Below are 18,658 nucleotides of genomic sequence, written 5' to 3' on the forward strand. Positions count from 1 at the left end.
TCTTCTAACGATTTGCCCTTTTCTTCTCATGTCACTGACCACCTAAATAGAAGAAAAAAGCAAATCACAGCATGTGAAAGACATGCATCAGTCTCATTCCACTACTGCAATTTGTCTTTGTTACTTTAAAAACCCAGGACCACGGCGATAAGCCCAGAAAAAACAATGGATTTGAAATGAGCCTTTTTCTCTGCCAGAACCCCTACAACATGTAAGCAACTTCCTGCTTCAAGTTACAGGCTCAGAGAGAAACTGAAAGCTGAAAAAATTTGGAAATTACCAACCTCCTTGCATTTCGGCATTGGACTCAGGTTTGCCTTTGTAGCAAAGAAAAGATCAATTCAGCAGCTACATCAAATACAGCAGCTTGTTTTGGCAACCTCATTTTCAGGAGATCAGATTTAGCTACTCAGCTTTAATACTCTTGGTTTTGAATTAACCATCTGTTCTGTAACATTGAGACAGACCTGGTGAAATGCAGTGTCAATCTAAGAGGTCTTGAGGCTAAAACACACACACAAATACATATATACATACATACATATATGCCCACAACAGGCAAAAAGAGTCCATCAAAATAATCAACTTCCCCCAAAAGGAAACTGCATTGTTGATTTTTCTATCTACTCTGTGGTTTTGTTTTATCCAATTACCAAGAGGAACTTGGGCCAACCCAACACATCTTTTAATCAATTAACACAAAAAGGGAACAACTCTGAAAGGCTTTACAACAAGACAACTTGCATTTACAACAGCTGTAGGTCAAAGATCTTAATCTAGGTTCTTTTGGGAAGATTGCTAAAAATAAACATGCTTTGCCACTGTAATTTGTCACTGCAAAGGAAATGCAAAATTCTTCCATGAAAATATACAGTTAGAAAAAGCTCCACAGGCAACAATAGGTATTTTTAATGTATTGCTGTGAAAGTATGGAAGCTTCTTTTTCCCCTTTCAAAAAGATAGATGCAAGTACACAGTTGCTCTGCTATTTAAAGTCCCATCAAAAGAAGACAGGATTTATAAGTGTTGCTCAACCAGTGAACTTTTAATAAACACTTTAATCAACTGATCCCTTTTAGAGAATCACATCATCAAAAAGACATTTATTTCAGCAGGCTACCAACACAAATGGCTGAAAGTTGGCCAAAGCATGCTACAGAAACAGGTGACAAGCTCAGAGTCCTCAGATCCTCAAACACCATCTATTAAAAAAAAAAAAGCTTCCAGTAACACCAGTGCATTTCCACATAGCACCATCAATACTGTGGTTTGCAGCTGATACACTGCAGGAGGCTCTCCAAGATGCAGCATGTCCTGCTCCCACACATGGTCAGTAATTAGGGCTTACTGGTCCCAGACTGCCACTTCAGTGACCTCCAGGACCTCCTTGCAAGAGCTGCTACAACTGCTTTTACAACAGCTCTGGCCATGAGCCTGCACCTTGGTGTAAGGCTGGCAGCACCGAAACACTACAGGGTTTATTTCAACTCTACAGTATTGCAGCTCCACATCCCAACAGACACAGTCCCTACTGCAATTAACCCTTCTATTCCCATCTATTTTCTCAAAAAAGAATTTAAAATCCAATCCAAATTGTGTGTTCCTCCTGCAGACAACCCCCTATGCTCACGGCACAGCAGCTTCCCATGGCACAGATGATTGTGACTGCAGAGGTGTTTAGCAGTGGCTCAGTTCCAGCTCTGCCCACCTCAGCTGGCACCAGGCCACCATCTGCAGATCAGTGCAATATGTGCATACTCCGAGCCCCGTGCTCAAATTCCAACAGATCATCACTTTTCAGTAAATAAACTAAGGAGCTAAACCATGAGCTTCCAAGACAAGCCAGCAAGCAGTTAAAGCAAGTCTCATATTTCACCAAAACCAGGAAGGATGACATACCAAAATAATTCTCAAGAAATCACCTGAGATACCACAGTGACTCCAAATTTCTATCTAATCTTGATTTAGAAAAGAGAAGTTATCATTAGGGTAGAGAACTATTGATGCACATGACTAACCAATCAGCAGATGATGTCAGAATTCACCACGGTCCTGAGATTTCCCTTTTAACCTTCCCCAACTCACGGTGTAAGTTCTGTTAAATGAGGTTTTAATTTACCAGTTCTTAAATTAAGAAACTCAAGATTTTGCAATTCAGGTGCCTTTACATAAAGAACTAAACACATTGTGACATTCAGGTATTTGCCAAAATTTCTAAGAACTGATGCTGTAGTTGCTGACTGTTTAGGCACAGGTGATCACTTAGTGAGTTTCCTTTGTGTCCTTACTCCTGTAAAGTTTGATTTATCTCTATTCAATTTATCATTTTCTTCTATCAAGATTACTTCACCTAGAAGGAAAAAATAGTGAAGAATTAATTTGTCCCTTTTTCATAGTATGTTATAGCACTGCTTTACCAGAAAAGAAAAAAATCACTTAACTGAAAGGAAGAAAATCAGATTTCCATGAAAAAAGGTACATCAAGCCACCTATTCAACATCAACTATGTAAAAATTATATAACAGTACTTAAACCAAAGGGGAACCCTTTCGCTCAACAAATAAAGAGACAGTAGAATGCTTTGATCAAGAGTTTTATTTCAAGAAAAAATTCTGGTGATGTAGCACCAAGTGAAGCACAGGGTGTTAATCACTCATTCCCCTTCAACCTCATTAAAAACCTCTTCTTCTGCTCCCACTTCAAAGCTTGCAGCTGAAAGTCTGATTTGTCCTGTTGGGTCCAGAGTGGGATGGTTCTCCAAATCTCAGTTATCACCAGGGAGTGACAGGCTCCTCTGTGACATGAGTCCAGATACATAAAGGAACACCCACCCTACTATTCCTTCCACAGAGCAAGCTGGTGTGTGAACAAGCAGCCCTGAAATCCTGGATTCATTACCAGGCATGTATTTTTCCCATATCACCTTACTCAAGTATGTACATAGAGATTCCTATAGAAAAATCTGTATTTTTAACTCCTTGTTAAAGGTCTCATCACATAAATGAATACACTGTGTTCTGTTAGAAGTACCTTGGATAAAAGATTTTTTTTCCCTTCTTTATCATCCCTAATATTTGCTATGTTTACAGCTTTTTTTCCCAACTCAATAATTCATGGTAATTTCAATACATTATCCATCTGTGACAAGCTTCCCTAAAGCAGTTTGTCTGCTGCATTCAAGTACAGAATCATTAGATTCCATATAAAAATCCAGCTCCTGGAAAGCTGAGAACTTACCCTACAGTTTAGAGGAAGGTCATAATAACTTGCCCTACTCTACCTCTTTAAACAAAGATTCTGCAGCTGCCAGAAAATGAGATGCCAAGAAGATCCTACATGTTCTACATTTATCCAATAGAAGTGCTGTAAAGATAAGCAAAAAAAAAGGGTTTTTTTAAAATTACTCAAAAGCAAGGATTTATTTACCCCTCTGGCTTAACTGCTGGCAGTATCAGCAAGGCAATCCCATTACAGCCGATGGTGCCTGTGTGGTACGAACACCTCTTAAAGAAGAAAATAAACCAAAGGACAGAACCCTTCAGGCTGGAAGGAGCTGCTGGAGCCCAGCCTCCTGCTCAAAGCAAGGCCAGTGCTCCATTCAGACCAGGTTGCTTTCACCAGCCAGGTCTGAAAACTGACTCAAAGAAGATGCTTCCCTAGAAAATTAAAGCCTTCTTCACATACGGTCATTTGTAATGACATGGTTCAGAGACCTCCCACTAGCCCTAAGCCAGTGACAAATCTTAAATCGCTTTCTTTAAATACTTCTACAGTTAATGAAGTCCAGAGCCACTGAATTACTCCAGGTTCCCAAAGCATTCCAAGAGTTTTTATTAAAATGCAAAAAGCACCCCCTATTATTGACGCTGAATGTATTTTTCAGCAAGTTGGGCTCACAAGTGAGTACATCAACGCAGGCAGAGTTGGTGTCTCAGCTCCGAGGACAACCAGTGTTGACGCAAAGAAAGCAACTGGTTTTCTCCCAGCGTGGGACAGGGTGGAATAAATCAACTTGAATTTCATAGAAATAAGCTATGTAAATAAGTTTGCACAGTAGTTTTCAATACCAGCTGTCACAATTGCTTTGCTGTCCCCTCCATCCAAGACACAACACAAATAAATCAGTTCCCGCAGACAAACCCAAACAAACAAACACATAAAGGCAAACTTACCTAAGTGATTTGTGTCACAATATTTGTTTGGGGATGATGGCTCACATTGACTTGCACCCAATCACTCTTTACCTCACTCTCTACACACATTTCCAATGCTCCAAATAAGCTTCAGCATTTATTGACTAACTGGAAAACATCTCACATGAAGACCAACACATTAATTCCTACATACAGTATATTTTTCATAGCATAAGCTGACAAAGCAACACATTTTTACAGGCCTACATAAATCCATACTTTAAGCTTTTTTTTTCTTCCTTTTCAAATAAAACCCACATCTGGTAAATGGTAACGGAAAAAAAAAAAAACTGAAATTTCCCTAAGAAGAGGCAAATGCAGGCACAAATCACCCATTCCCATATAGTCAAGCTCTGCCTCAGGTTCACACATTGTCAAATTGGTGACAATGAGCAAGTAGGTACGAGGAGACCAAACAATATTGTTACAAATTTCAGGACACGCTTGGCCTTTGCTTCAACGAAATTAAGTCACAAACGAAGTGCAGAAAGAACATTTCTCAACACATCCGCAGGGTTCGGTGTGAATAGAAGAAGAACAGACACCATTTGCACCTCAAGAGTGCTAAGAAGTACAAGGTAACCAGTCAGACACCCTGATGATGGGCTCAGCACAGCAAAATAGAACCTAAAATTCTTTTTTACAGAACTGATGGTAAAGAATTTCTCAAAGGATACTCTCATCAATTTGGTACTATATGAATTTAAAAAAAGAAAAAAACAAACCAGTAAAAACTTCTAAACTAATACTGTTGATTCTTTACTTTGTGATCTCTTTTGAAGGTCTGTATTAATTCTCAACATCAGGAATAAATCCACTGCAGGAAATCATACTACAAAAACACATTTTTTGGAAAAGGACTATGAAAAGGTACCAAGTCAAACTACTCAAGATTTGCCTTGGCTTTAATGTCTTGCTTGAATGTCAGGTGTAGTAGAAAGGACCCACGTTGGAGCATTATAGTTATTTCCCTTTTCGTAGTTCAACAAGCACAGGACTGACTTTATTAAAACATTGCAGAAGTCAGGAAGACAGGGAGAAGGAGAACACAACACAGAGCAAGATGGAAACAGTGGGAATACACCAAGATTATTTTGAACTTCTATTAGAAGAACATATAAACCCTCCCAGAAAGCTCTGAATGCTCAAACAGCACTGGAGCACTGGCATTAGAGTTACTATCCTGCAGGAAAACTAAAGAAAATGTTGCAAGAAAAGATGTTGTAAGAATAGCCAGCAGTTTATTTGCCACACAGATCTGTGTACCAACTGCTGGATTACACTTTACACCCTTCCCAGCTCCAGGAATCCACAAGGTGCAGCAACAATCCACCACTGCCTCCAAAACCAATTAGCTGCTAACAAATCTGACTCTTTCAGTCAGCTCTTCTCAGATGAAGATGAGCCCTTCCTTGATACTTGTCCCTCAAAATGTTTAGTATTCCATAAGAACACCCTGTTTTACATTTTCCTTTGCTTGAGCTTCTTGCCAGCAGAGAAGCTGTATCCCAGCTATGTGCCTGCTGTTATCCCACTCAAGGTGCCAGGTAAATCAGCTTAACATCTTTCACAGGCACTTCCCCTTGGTTATGTGACAGCCACAGCACACACGGTTTCTGTGACTCACAGAGTGGCTTGCAGCTGGCATTGTTTGGCCATCATCCCTCTACATCTGTGCCTTTGCCACTCCAGCCTGGCTGAGGAGCATTTCAGGGTGCAAGAGACTGTCATGTTGCCACACAAGTTAATCAAGAACTTGTTCCAGAGCTGGACTTCATTACAGGGAGAGATTATCCTGGGAATGCCAACAGTCTTGCCCCCTCAGGATGGGACATGCACCTACCAACTGCTGGTTTATGGTCTAATTATTAATCTAGTAGCCATACCTTTTATTTTTTCAGGAAAAAAGCCACTGATAAGTAGTGGTTGGATGTCCAAAGGAAGTTCACCCTGTAATCTTGTACTAAGGTTTGAATTCTGAGTGAAGCAACTCAGATGGCTCCCCCTGCCAATATTAAAATCAGACCAGAGAGATTCCCATCTGCCTTGTACTTTAAATCCCAACAATGAAGAGGCTCAACATTACAGCTACACATTGTGACATCACCACAAGAGATTTAAATATTCTTTTTTTCATGAGATCTTTGAACACTTCCAGGGATGGGGCATCCAGAGCTTCTCTGGGCAACCTCTTCGAGTGCCCCACCACCCTCACAGGAAAGAATTTTTTCCTAATATCCAATCTAAACTTCCTCTCTATCGACTTGAAGCCATTCCCTCTTCTTCCCTCTTGTTTAATTTTCTACTCCATTATAGAACTGTCTTCGCCCTACCACATGCTTTATGTCCATGTCAGCAAGAAAAAGAAGGGTATTCTTAAAAATGGTGTATACATTGAATGCTATTCTCATTCATACTGGTCAAGCTGAGGATAATGGAGGTCTTTTGAAATAAAATACAGTTTGTCCAGAGATCATTGAGGACTATTAAAGTAAACCATGGTCAGGAAGCATATAGATTTCCAATTATTTAGGCTTTTGCATATACACTTACAATGACAAGCATGAAGGGCACTGCAAAATAGGAAAGAAATATCCTTGCAGCATATACTTAAATAAATCCAGTCATCCTCTGCTCTGCTACCCACAATTAAAGCAAACATATTTTTACAAAAGTTGAGGTAATATTTAAGGATTTTAGAACAAAATAATATTGTCTAGAGGTGACAGAGCTTTTGTCAAGCACAAGACAGGAAAGTGTATTTGCCATTTCCTTCTATTTATGTCACATTTTTATCTTACAGTGTGTAAATACAAATTCAGAAAACGTTAATGACTTTTAAAAAAGTCAGAACTTACTACAGTAGTTCATGCTTAGGGAGGGAAACACAGGGCTCTTGAAGCTGGTAATATTGGTGTATTGTAATATGAAAATACAGTCACTGCAGTTCCTTACCCTGTGCTGAGGATGGATATTTTTGTCATGACAAGTAGTGTACATAGAAAATATTTACCTGCCACAGGCATTTTAGTATTAGAGTACAATAAAAAACCAAAACACTAAGGAATGTGACAGTATTTGACTGTTCTGCACATCTGTAATGGTTAATGCTTCTAAGCAGCTTCTGGAAAAATAATCAAAGCTGAAGAATGAAGGGGAAAGCAGCTGATAAATGAAGCTAAGCATCTTGTCAAGAAAGATAAAAATGTGGTTAGAGGTCAGTGAAGGACAAGGGGAGGGAGGGAGTGGAAGAATTCTAGAAAATTTCTGGTTGGGCTTCCCTAAAAGGCTAAGGCAGAGAGCTGCCAGCAACAAAAACGCTGTCTCCTAAGGAGCAGGGGGAATGAGCTCTGACAGGATGTCAGGATCACAACAGGACAGATGCTTCGTGCAAGTTCAACCCAACTCCTGGACAAGGAAACAGCAGAGCAAGTGTTCTCCCCGCTCTGCTCCAAATAGCTCAGCAGCAGAGGAATTGGAGGAATGCTCTGTGGCTGGGAGATGTGAAAGGAAAGTGCTGGTGTCTTTCCCTCCCATCCAAGAGCAAACGCTGTGCTGCAACCAGAGAGGCACCTGGAAAGCCACTAAGTCATGAGGGAGTGTTTAGGAAGCCTGGTGGCAGGGCAGAAAGGCCTGGCAGTGCCATGAGGCACACACAGAGAGCACAGGAACGAGTCACTAATGGGAAGTGGTAAAAGAATGGCAGCAGGAGACCAGCAAGGGCTGGAAAAAAGCCCCATGTTTCAAAAGGCGCATTGCAAATCCAGCACAGAATCATGGAATCTCAGAATGGCCTGGGTCAGAAGGGACCTAAAGACCATCTCATTCCAACCCCCTGCCATGGGCAGGGACACCTCCCATCAGCCCAGGGCGCTGATCAAGGCTGATGAGGAGTTTTGCAGTGAGTTACAAACAGAAGACCAGGAACTCCTAATAGACCCAACCCCCCTTCTGTCTTGCTAAGAGTTTAAGTAAAACCAAACCCACCACCTGAGTACTTTTTCAATTGTAATTTCTGAGTGCAGGCAAGAGCCCAGCTCTCTGTCACCCTACCTAAGAAAGGTGAGCCTCTCCCCCTAATTTTAGCCTTAGAAAATGACCAACGCATGGCACACAGAACTTGCCAACAGCAAACTCACACTTAGCTCCCCTCCTGTAGCACACACCACCTCCTGAAGGTATGTGCCCCTTATCTTCCAGCCTTGCCCACACAGACTGCAAGTTCCTTTGATTCACTAAAACCACAAAGGAGGTAAGCAGCAGGCCTAAAGTAGAATATTATCTTAATTCTGGAGTTATGAGGTTGGACTGGGTTTTCTTACAGCTGATCACCATCACAGCTGTCCATCCTCACTACATCAAAAGCCACCTAAGGAGAGTTCTCTGCAGTCTCACATAGGACAACTTAACCCCAAGCAGCACTGCTGTGGTCTGTATTGAGCTGGTCTCTTTCTGGTCTGTTTCTGGGACATAAGGGAAAGGCAGGGTACCCGATTTGTTATGTCAACTTTGCACATTTCATTTTGTTTTGCTCCCATCTTCCATTCTTGGAAGAAGGAAAGCCCAAAGACTTGTCATTTATGGTATATTTCAGTTTGAAACAGAGGCTAAGTTCATAGCACATGAGGTAAGCAGGGAAACTGCTAAGCAAATACAAGAACTGCAGTGAAAGAACACTGGTAGTAAGACAAAAAAATTCCTTTTCTATTCAGAGTATTTCATAAACTCTTGTTAATTCAGTCATTTTCTGGCAGAACTTGTTCGCTAGAATGAGTTCTGACAAAAGATTCCACTACACTCTTTACCAACTCCTTAAAAAAAACCCCTATGTTCCCTTGTATGCTAAATAGCCTTTGTTATCTCTTTGGAGTATCAAGTTACCAATTCCAATCCGATTAACCACATGAAAACACTGCATTGTATTCAGTGTGACCATTCTTTGTTAGCCCTGTGCTCCCGGGTGCCACTTCCATTGCTTGAAATACAAAGTCTCCAACGCAGCTTATTCGGAGTTTCTGTCCTTGCTCCCAATGAAAACAGTGCAAATGCTTGGATTGACTCGGAGGAATGGATGAAGCCCACGACAAGCTCTAAAAAAAAATAACCAAAAAACCACTACAATCACTTCCTGCTGGGCAAGGACAAGGGCATTCAACCACCACCATATGTTTCTCTCCGGATGGGAATTATTATTCCAGGTACTACTGTTAGTTAATATTGCCAGCCACAGAGCTGCAATGGCACATTTAAGCATTTGCTCTCTTGATTCCCAATATTGACTTCTAAATACTATCAGCTGTGGCATCTTCCTACTTTCTTCTCCAGGAAGACTCTGACATGTGCAGCCACTGATGAGTTCCTTTTTAGCTTCCCCTCATGTGTCACACAGAAGAGGGAGAAGAAAGACAAGGACAGACACAGATTTGACAAGTGTTTGAGTGCCTAAAAAAGATGCAATTCAACATGGAACTGGGGGATTTGCATCAAAGAGTGCTCTCTCCTCTGTTTGCAAGGAAAACTGATTTTTTTATAAAGTTCACTTAATGCCACACTACTCAGAATTAATGTTAGTATTAATCTACTGGATAATTGCTATAAATTCATTAATTGTCAAGATACATGCAGCTTTTATATGGCTTCAAGCTTCGTATTTAAGAAACACAGACTGACAAGCAAATATCTACCTTTTAGAAAGCAACAAATTATGCTTTGCTCTCAATAACCCCATTTTACTCAGGAGGAGGTAATCACAATCAGCATAGGCATGGCAGGAGGGGGCAGGAGGGAGCAGAAGGGAGAGGAGAGAAAGCAGATCCGATCTGTCGAAGATCCCCAAACAACCCTATGACAAGAACAGCAGACCCTTCAACCCCTAAAGCCACGCTGTCTCCCCACTTGAGCACAGACACAAAACATCTGGCTGCCGAGTGGAATTACAGCCTCTCTTTATCCATGCTCACGAAGCTGCTGACTGACAGCAAAACCTAAAGTTTCCAAAGGTTCTTCCGGAAACTCCAAACTCCTTTCGAACAACAGTTTGGAAACATTGACAAACACTTCAGGAGTCCAAAAATATTTTAGCAAAACACTTCCAGTTTACTTGAAGCAAAAGGAAGTTCCAGCTCTGAAGATTCCTGAGGAGAACACAATAAAAAGAAAGCACTGACAGCCTGGACAGTTTAAAACCGGACGATGCAGAGGCACAGCAAAGGACACGCTGTTACAGTAAGGGAAGTAAAACTCAAAGTTACACCAAGCACAGATTTCAAAGCAAGTAAATAAATTCAAACTACAGTGTCAAGCCTGGAGCAAGGGCAGAAGCTGGAAGTCAGTTGCATTACACATTTCTAGAAGTTTCCCTCCTCTTTCTGCTCAAAGGGGTAGTAAGGCATTAAAATCTGACATCTCAAAACACCATGAAACCATCACGACTGCCAACATGGGGAGAAAACTCTCCTTTCAAAGGCAGAGATGTCACATTACACTACTGAGGAGGGAGCAATACCACAGCAGAGGACAACATTCAAGCTCACCTTTAAAGCTGTGCTGCTTGCTTGCAGGTGAAAAACAAATCCTGGACCGCCTCACAACTTTTCCAAGCTCAAATATCCTCTTAGTGCATCTGCATGAGCATTTTCCGTTGACAAAGAAGGTTAAACCCTCTTAGCTGAAACACACATTGCTCTGTCTACAGTGCTCATTTCAATCCGCAAAATTAATGTCAGTCCCACACAGAAAAACTTGAGGGATCTTTAAAGGTTATCCACAGATTACTTGTAGCCTCTCTGCTAATATTTTCCTCCAAGTCCCACTATCTGGGATGACATAGAGCACACAGGCCATGATATGAAGATTCAGTCAGAAACGATGGATGTCGACATGTCTTGCACAGCAGACTCCAGTATTGGAATTTAAGTGAAAACATAACTTATAACACTTGGAATTGGCAGCATCTCCCTGTATTATAATGCATGAGTACACCAGGGTTTTTTTAGTTACCATGGATGAAGTTGTGAAATGTTTCCTCAAACTCAGTTTGAAAGAGCACAACATAACTGGCTCCAATGTAACTTTACTGCTTATGTTTTGGAGCAAAAATTAATTCAGTAACATATATCACTACCTTTGGAGACACAAGTGATCAGCAGATCACTCTCTATGAACTATCCCATGCATTTTGAGGGGGGAAAAAAAAAAAAAAGAATTATCTTTTTATAAATATTTGCTTATTTAAATTACAGACCTAGCTTGCTATCCACACAGAAGAGACTACAGAGATGACCGTCTGTCCTCATTACCATTCTTCCCTTCTTGTGCTAAAGATAGCATGGAGAGTAAAAATAAATAAATCCTCAACAGCATTAGGAATTAGACAATGTCATGTTGAAAGATACCCCAAATGAGGAGCCTTATCTCTCCTTCCTGGCTGGGAGGGCAGGGGGGCTCTGACCCACAGAAGGGAGGTAGCACTTAAGCCTCCCCTAGGTGGTCTCTTTGCAGCAGGCTCTACTCCCAGCTGTAATTGCTTGTCAGTCCTAACTGGATGCCTGAACACTCTGGAACAGTTCAGCAAAGTATTTAAACAGATGGATGGTACAGGCCACTGGAACAAACCCCGTTTTTCCCTGGCTGCAGCTCTCTTTCAGCACATTCCTTTGAAGTCTGTGCCACTGAGGAATCAACAACAGCTGAGAAACATGTGTTATCATACAACACTGAGCGCAGCCACAGCGCTGCACAGCAAGATGCTTTTGTGCAATAATCCTTCACTACAGCAAGCATTACAGGGTCTTTTGTTGTGGGTGAGCCCATTTTCCAAGCACAACAAGAAAGTAAACTGATTCCTCCCTCCTTAAGGAGCGACTCAAAAGCAAAAAGGTGAATTTAGTGGATTTCTCAAGCGCCTGCCATCAGAAAGCTCACAGTGCCTGTCTCCTGGAGTCCTCTCGGATACACAAACACTCCCCATATTTACGTCATCACGAAGATGACCAGATGCTTGCAGAGATCTGAGTGAAGTAACAACACAGAGGGGTCTGCAGTTCTCCTGACAGATGTGACAAACCCCTGTATCTACAGCTTGAACCCACCTTCTTTTCCCAAGCAGGACAAGTTCTGTGATCTCAACTTCACAGGTGACAAACTGGAGAGAGACGGAGCAGGATGGCACCGCTCGGCACACACAGACCAGTCAACCCCCTCCCCACACTTTATCAGCACAGAGAAAGATAACATACAGTCCTCAGAAGAGTCAAGAGAGAAAACAACATGAGCATCCCCTTATCAGCCAGGAAAACCACTCCTGTCAAAGGCGTGAGATCACCACACGCTTTGAAGGGGAATGAGAAGGGTAGGAAAAATTAGTTATTTATGAAACTGAGTTTGAAACTAGATTCACTGCCCAGATTCAGAAGCATGGAGCTGGCTACGTGCATTTGTGGGAGGACAGCAAGTTATACACATACAACACATATATACACATAGACACTTGCCTAATAAGAAGTTTCTACAGAACCAAGTCTCATTTTCACTGAAGAAAGACAAGCAACAGGTCAGAGCCTTCCATTTACAAAGTATCCCAGTCTCAAACGTTACAGGAAGGCAGGCACTACGATTTATTATAAATCTCATCACATTGTAAAGTCCCAACCCCACCATGAAAAAAATTACAGGAAAACCCAGGCTTTCAAAAAAACCCCAAAAAGCCATAAGACATTTACATTTAATGTCAAGATAGAAGTTTTAAAGACTTAAAAACCCGAGCAAAAACCTAAAATTAGAAAGCAAACACACTCGTGGACTAAGCTAAGTTCATAATTACAGACCTCACAAAATAAAATTACCAGGAACAGCAAGCATCACGCTGAGGGGGGTCCTCAGCCCAGTCCCCACATGATAGTTTTCCACCCTGTAATTCAATTTAACAGTTTCTTTCTGAAGAGGTCAATGCTGTCCTTCATATTCCGCTTGAGGCAGACTTAAGGGACCATAGAAAAAGCATGCACTGATACTGTCAGAGATATTCAGGGGATAAAAATAACCTCAGTCTCAAAACCTTTACAGAAATGTAAAAATCCAATGTCGCTCAAAATAAACGGTGATGCTCAAGAGCTCTACAGCTTTCCAAGAATGAATATTAGCACAAGCCAAACTACCACCTGATCAGCAACCAAAACAACAACTGAACATTTATATGCCATTACTCTTAAAAATCATGAGTAAAACACTTAAGAGAATCAGGGAAATCTCAGTATCCCAGGAGGTGCAGGCAGGAAGGCAGCCTAGGCAGGAGGTCACACTGCCCTGCGATGGCAGAAGCAGGAAAAGAATCCACCATCCTCAGTGCTCAGCTCTGCACTTTCAGCAACTCAATCTCCTTTATTCCTTTGCAGAGCTTCCCTCAAACAGATTTTAAGAGGTTATAATAATCAACTTAATTTGGCTCTTCAGAATTGTTGCTGGTGTTTCCAGTAACGGTTCAAGGTAGTTTTGAAAGACCTAAACTTCTTGCTAAATATGACTTGGTGTTTTTCTCCTCCTATTTCCCAGTATCCCAAACTTTTTCATCTCCAGGAAAGATTAAAAACAAGGCTAATTCAAACAACGGATCAAAATCTGCTGGGCTCGCAATGGTGGAAAGGATGGAGAGATTACTTAACTGTAAGAAGTGAACCACCTTTATCTCTCAGATGTCCTAAAGGGCACACAACTAAATACGATGAATCCCAAGCAGTCATTTCAGCTCCCTCAGCAATTCATTCCATATCAAAAAAATTTTTTTGCTCTAAGACTCAGAGAACTACTTCCAATTTTATGTCAAGCCTACTTTCCAATGAGATATCATCAAACAAAAAGTTAATCTGAAATGAAATGTTCTCTCTTCTGTAAAGAAAGTGAAAAAAAGTAAGGCTGATTGTATTTGCAGTTCAGCCACACGATGTTTCGGACTTTTGGAACGGTATCTATCAAAAGAGGCAATGTAACAGAACCAAGAACAATCTGTGATCAAAACAGTTGACAGCTCATTCACAAGCTACATATTCTCTACCGAAAAAGACAGAGCTCTTTACTTTTGCAACGCTTAACACAATCGCACCGCTCCCAAACACAATTAACTGGGAGCCTGAAAGCCCTTAAACAGGTGTCTTTGCAGAAATCATTAGGCAATTGATTTGCTAGCTCTCCACAGCCCGGCAAACACTCAATTTCAACGTGTGATGCTGACTAGAGCTAAGGCAGAAACTCGCAAGGTCCGAATCAGACTTCCTAAACCCCCCGACAGCACTTTTTGCCACGGATGTGAGCAGTTTCCAGCGATTTTGTGAAATGTGTCAACCTCCGACACACCTGCATCTTGGGGATGGGAGGCGTGACAGGTGTAATTCCAAAGGGGACACCGAAATCTGTAACCTTCCCCCGCCTCCCCATTTTCCACACTGACGAAACCCACGAGCAACACTGAAACGCAGTTAAGCACAGCATTTAAATCACCACTCTGCTGGACAGGAAACAGGCTGGCACACACCGGACTAGCACAACCCCAAACCGGACCCTGGACCAGACCTTTCCAGCAACACTTCAGAGCCGGATAAACCAAGCAGCAGAATTCATTTCCTTACCCTTTAAAGTTCATGCCTCTGTATTGTCCTACCGCACTCTATCTGCTTAAGCTTTTCTTATCAATACTACCCCACAAGAGAGAAAAAAAAACAAAAACCCAAACCAAAAAAACCCCCACAAAACAACCAAAAAGTCTCATGCATTCCCTGCTGGCAAAACACATTTTCTTCTAATCTTTCCTCTTACTAGAGAAGAAAAAGAGAGAGGGAGGGGTTGGGGCAGGAATAAAAGAGATTAATCGTGAAACAAACCGGCACTGCTCGGAGAGGGGGGAGAAGAAAAAAGACCAAAACAAACAGTCCACGTAGCAAAAGGGAAAAAAAAGGGGGGAAAGGAGAAAAATAGGCTTAATTTTCTTTCCGGTGACAGCAAGAGAAGGGGAAGGGGAAAGAAAATTACTACAAAGATTTCCCTGTGTAAGAAAATGAGGTTTTGAATTCCGTTCCTCAAGGACACCGAGAAATATCCCTTACTTTTCCATGCGATGCCCAATGGAGAAAGACAGAATGCCAGAAGAGAGGAAAAGCCGGAGGAAGCTGGGGAAGTAGCGAAGGAAGAAGCGAAAAGGACAGAAGCGAGTGCGAGAAGGCTGGGAAGAGGCGAGAGAGGGAACAGCAGAGCCGAAAACGCCAAAAAAAACCAGGGAAAGAAACCAAAAAAAACCCATGAAAATCCACGGGGAGGTGGGAAACGGGAGAGAGGAACGGGAAAGTTGGCGAGCGAGGAGGAGGCAGGGAAGGGTCACAAACCCCGCAGCGGGGACGAGCCGGGAGCTGCCGGAGAGGGGACGCGGAGCCGGGAGCGGCGGGAAAGGGAGCGAGGGACGGAGGGAGCGAGCGAGCGAGCGGGGCAGAGGAGCAGGACTTACCGCCCGTCCCCTCGCTCGTTGTGCCGGCAGCGGCTCCGGGCGCCCGTCCCGCGGCGGCTCCCGGGCAGCACCAGCCGGCCCCGACTCGCTGCCCGCGGGGGGCGGCGCGGCCGGAGCAGCGCCCGGGGCTCGGCGCGGCCCTGCCCCGCTCCTCCCCCGGCCCCGGCCCCGCCGCGCGGGGGTGGGCGGGCGTGTGTGAGGGGAGGGGGAGCGTCCTCCGCCTCCTTCCTGCCGCTCCCTCGCTCCCCTTCACCGGGGGAGACATGTAACGGAACTGGGGCGCCAGCACGGCATTGTGGGAGCTCTTAAAGCCGCAGCTGCCCCCGCCGCCCCGGCCCCGGCCCCGGCCCCGTCTCTGGCCGCGTCCTCCCCGGCGCCCGCACCGGCAGCTTCGGGAGGCGGCGGCGCTGCAGCCTCGCCTGAGTGGAGCCCCTCGGAGCAGTGCCCGGCACCGGGAGCCGCCGCCTCGGCACCCTCAGGCGCTGCAGTCTCTCCTGAATGGAGCCCCTCGGAGCAGTGCCCGGCACCGGGGGGCGGTGGGAGCTCGGGGCCGCCCGCCCGCCCTCCTCCACAGCCCGCTCCCAAAGCACGGTGCGAGCCCCGGCCGCGCCGGAGACCTCAGGTTATTCTGTTGTTTTCCCCGAGATTTTTTTTTTTCTGCTATTGTTTCTGGAAGAAGCAAGAATGCCTTTGGTGCTTGTTTGAACCGGGATGCGGGAAGCCGGCAGGCAGTGTTCTGTGTTGTTGCTGATTTGGATTTTGATGATGGAAAATTCCCCGCTTAAAAAAAAAAAGTCATAAACCTCAGAGCAGCAAAGACTGCAGGCGGCGGTTTAGGGCAAAAAGTTTTGAGTATGGTGTTTTAATCAGTTTTGGAAAAGTGACCATTAAAAAAACCCGTAAAAATCCGAAACCTATTTGGAAATGAACTTCAGCGCTGTGATGCACGGGCGTTTTTCACTGTCAGCAAACACTGGCGCACGGTCTGCGCTCAGTTCCCAGCAGCTGCAGCAGCAGAGCGGCAGCAGGCAGTCCCAGCTCTTCCCTGGGCTTGTGGCCTTCCCAGAACTGCCTGTGCCGTGTCCAGGACACGCTGGTCATTTGAAGAAGAGTCTAATCAAAGGAATTTCTTTTGTTGTTTGTGTTATCACTATTCCTCTTGCGGGTTTTGAGAGTTCCAAAGTGTTTTTATGGAGATGTTTTATTAAACTCCTGATCCTTCAGAGGAGAGCAGGGTTTTGCTTCCATGCAGCTCAGTGTTGGTGCTACACGGAGGACATTTTCAAGGCTACACGCATAACTTCAGTTTAGATACAAGCAAATAAATATTTGTGAGATTTGGGTTTGGGGATGTTTGTACAAATATTCCTAGTAGGTCTGGGTCTTGGATTATGATCACATCTTTCTTCGTGGCTTCGTTTTGCTAAGCAGATTTTTTGTAAGCACATGTCCAAAGGTCCTTCTGAAAAAGTCTTCAGAAGACCATCACTTTTATTTCTTTGTCTAGGCCTTTTTATCCTTTTACAGGAAGAGGTGCTAAGCAGTCTGTGAGAAAGGCCTTAAGCACAACATGAAATGAAGGTGTAGTTGTAAAAATTAGATTATTCTGTTGGGGACCATGTGCTTTATGTGGTCAGTTACACACACATACTCACCTTCAGTTTAAGAAACTTTAAAAAACCCAACACTTGAGGGATAAAAGAAAAAAGGAATGGTGCTGATGACCAGTTCTGCACTCTACTGGACGAGATTTGTTTACACCAGGTATTTTTTACTATGACTTTCAAGAATGTCAGACAATATCCTAAAAGCTTGATGTGTTTTCTAGGTAGATTGTTTGTTGCAAAACATTTAACCAAACATTCCTGTCAAGATCCTGAGGGCTGCTGTTCTCAGAATATACTACCGTTTCCTTTTTTTTTTTCATGAAGCCTGTAAACACAACAGGAGCTGTAAAACTCATGGAAGATCTTTTCCCAAAATTCAGGCTTCCCAGGGACTCTTATAGAGTGAGTGATCTGGGAAGCTATTGAAGCTATATGACTTGGCAAATTATTGTTAGGAGAAGAAAAGCCTTTTTGAAGGAGTTAATGGTTTACTGAAAACAAGTACTTGGTAAGTCATTGAGTTTGTATTGTTTGCCCGATCCGGGTGTTCAGCAGAACCGAGGGCCACAACATCAAACATCGTGTTTTCTATTCAAAATTCACTCACCAATTAGTTTCTCAAGCCCAAATAATTTTTATACACTTTCTATGTAATTTCCTGTGAGAAAGTTTAGTGAATGAAAAACACCCTTTTTTAGAGGAGAAATGAATGGCCACAGTTAAGAGATTTCTGAATGTTCAGCACATGCACAACAAGGCACAAAGTGTTTATGCTCAGTGTTGGTGTGGTGTTTGACTTGCTGGCTGAGCACTGGCATTTTTAATATTTTAATGTCTTATTTCTTCCTATTTCCCTTCTGCAATTTAGTTATGAAGTCACTGAAGGGAACACATTTCCACTGCTTCAAAGTAATGTTTCTGAATTTTTCAGAGCAATTTTTGTGCAGCTTGATAAGCCAGGACATCCAGGGAGGGCATCAAATACGTTTTCAAGAGTGATTTTGTGCATCAAAAAATATAACTCTTTAGGAAGGTGGGGTGGTGGCAAGAAGAGAAAATCGAATTTCTGTGTTGCTTGGAATTTGACCAAGCACAGGGAAGATGACAGTGGTCTTTTAAGCAAAAAGGGGGGAATCAGGCTCAAATCCAGCCATGAAATGGGGCTAAAATTGTACAAATACCTCCCTTATGTAACTTAGCAGTCCAGCTGCTCTTTTGTGAAAGAGCAAGATGCCTTGTTTCCCCAGAAAATTGGTTAGGAAGATGTTACGGAGTGATGCTGTATTGTATCAGCCAAGGGCAAGACTTTGTGCTGGTGCAGGGTGACTCTGCTGTGACAGTTCTTCTACTCCTGGTGCCCACCCCAAACA

At 43.1% G+C, this 18,658-nt stretch overlaps 1 protein-coding gene across 1 annotated transcript in view; it reads right to left on the reverse strand.

Annotated features, from left to right (window-relative positions):
- Positions 1-15,765, reverse strand: part of RASSF8 (Ras association domain family member 8) — a 73,316-nt gene extending 57,551 nt beyond the window's left edge. The window contains exon 1 of the mRNA XM_032107623.1: positions 15,682-15,765. The gene's annotated coding sequence lies outside the window, so the exon portion shown is untranslated. The remainder of the gene's footprint in view (positions 1-15,681) is intronic.
- Positions 15,766-18,658: the final 2,893 nt, after the last annotated feature.

Source organism: Corvus moneduloides, chromosome 4, assembly GCF_009650955.1.
Source record: "Corvus moneduloides isolate bCorMon1 chromosome 4, bCorMon1.pri, whole genome shotgun sequence".
NCBI classification, from domain to species: domain Eukaryota; kingdom Metazoa; phylum Chordata; class Aves; order Passeriformes; family Corvidae; genus Corvus; species Corvus moneduloides.